We start from the raw sequence: 2,183 nt of genomic DNA on the forward strand, positions 1-2,183 counted from the left end.
TATTGCAATGAATTTATTATCTGCCCAGGCTGGTCGTGAACTGCTCAAGTGATCCACCTGCTTTAGCCTCCCAAAGTGCTGGGATTACAGGTGTGAGCCACTGTGCCTGGCCTGAGAGTTCTCAGTTTCAATCAGCAAGAGGGATAGAGTATAGTGGATTACTTCATCTTGATGAGCATAAGAACTCACCTTCATTTCTGGAAGATATTTTCACTGGATGTAGGATTCTAGTTGACAGTTTTGTTTTTAAAAAGTGTTTGAAAAGTGATATTCCACTGTCTTCTGGCTTACTTTGTTTCCAACAAGAAGTCTGCCATCATTCTTATTTTTCTTCTTCTGTACATAATATGTCATTTTTCCTCTGGCTGCTTTTGAGATTTTCTATTTATCACTGGTTTGAAGCAGTTTAAGATAAGACCTTGTATAGTTTTATCTTTTACATATTGTTTTACTTTATTTAGTTTCTTGCATCTGCATGTTTATAGTTCTCATCAAATTTGAATAATGACATGTATACATCTTATATATGGCATACACAATATATTATATTTAGCATACATATATCAAATATATATAATGTATATTCTATTCTTTCTCTCTAGTCTCTCCTTCAAAGACTCCAGTTATATTTGTATTAGCTGCTTTGAAATTTTACCACAGCTGACTAATGGTCTGTTCATTTTTGTTGTATCTTTTTTTTCTCTCTTTGTTTCTTTCTATTCCCATGTCTTGGAATTGATTAATCTTTCTTTAGCAGCATCTAATCTGCTGTTAATCCTATCCACTGTATTTTAATCTCAGACTGTATTTTTCATGTAAATTTAATTTATGTCTTTTTTAAGGTCTTCTATGTAACTCCTCATCATTTCATATTTTCCCCCAGCTTTTTTATTTTATTTTATTCTATTTTTTGGGATAAAGTCTCGCTCTGTTGCCCAGGCTGAAGTGCAGTGGTGAGATTTCAGCTCACTGCAACCTTCGCCTCCTGGGTTCAAGTGATTCTGGTGCCTCAGCCTCCTGAGTAGCAGAGATTACAGGCACGTGTCTCCACACCCAGCTGATTTTCATATTTTTCAGAGAGACGGGGGTTTCACCACATTGGCCAGGCTGGTCTCGAACTCCTGACCTCAGGTGACCCACCACCTTGGCAGAGTGGAGGTGGAAAGACTCCTGGCACGAGATTGTCTTTCCCCACACTTTCCTGTTGGCATACAAACTTGGCCACAGGCTCGGAGACAAGCCACTATAGGCCACAACAAAGAGTTTCGAGTTTAAAGTCATTAAAAGCTTGTTGTCGTTTCATGTGTAACAGCCCCAGTGACTGGAAAACAGGTTCTGATCACACCATTGCCTTCGTGTAAGCCACCACCAACATGGCTGACTGGGTCATTTGCTCTGTGAGGCTCAGAGACAGGACGGTGCAAGTCCAGGGTCTCCCTTGGACTCCTCCCCAGGTTGGTGAGCTGTGAGCTCTCTTTTCCTTCCCCTGACCTGCCCCTAGTGACCGGAAAAACGGTTCTGAGCACACCATTGCCTCCGTGTAAGCCACCAACAGGACTGACTGGGTTATTTCCTGTGTGAGTCTCAGAAACAGGACAGAGCACGCCCAGGGCTTCCCTTGGATTCCTCGCCAGGTTAGTGAGCTGTGAGGTCTTTTTTTCTTCCCCTGACGCGCCAGGTTAGTGAGCTGTGAGGTCTCTTTTTCTTCCCCTGACGCACTTGGTTGCTGGGAGCAAAAGGGTACACAGCTAACGGCCTGGACAAACGACGCTGCCGTGACTCGGATTCGAACCGAGGTTGCTGCGGCCACAACGCAGAGTACTAACCACTATACGATCACGGCGAGCTACAGGCCAAGCGACAATGCCTGAACTTGCTCTCGTAATTTTGACCTCAATAGATTTCGATTATTAGGCGGATTTCTTCCCAGACATCCACAGGGGGCTCGCGCTTTTCTTTCTTTCTTGCCGGCTCTGCTTTTCCCTCCATTCCTCCCAATCCTCATACGTGTTGAGAACAATTCTCATCTCCTCCACTCCAGCCTGGGCCTCCCTGCACCAGCCTCTCTCGGGAGGTTTCTCTGTCCTCGTCCGCACCTCCTCTGCTTCTCTCCCGCCTCTTCGTATTTCTACTTTCCACCCTTCCTCTCACCCGCCCCACCGGCGGAAGCCAAGGTGAGAGAG

The 2,183-nt window shown here is 44.7% G+C and overlaps 1 non-coding gene across 1 annotated transcript; it reads right to left on the reverse strand.

Annotated features, from left to right (window-relative positions):
- Positions 1-1,771: 1,771 nt before the first annotated feature.
- On the reverse strand, positions 1,772-1,843 carry TRNAH-GUG. Its single transcript has one exon. It is a non-coding gene; the product is annotated as a tRNA-His (tRNA).
- Positions 1,844-2,183: the final 340 nt, after the last annotated feature.

This window comes from Piliocolobus tephrosceles, chromosome 1 (genome assembly GCF_002776525.5).
Source record: "Piliocolobus tephrosceles isolate RC106 chromosome 1, ASM277652v3, whole genome shotgun sequence".
NCBI classification, from domain to species: Eukaryota; Metazoa; Chordata; class Mammalia; order Primates; family Cercopithecidae; genus Piliocolobus; species Piliocolobus tephrosceles.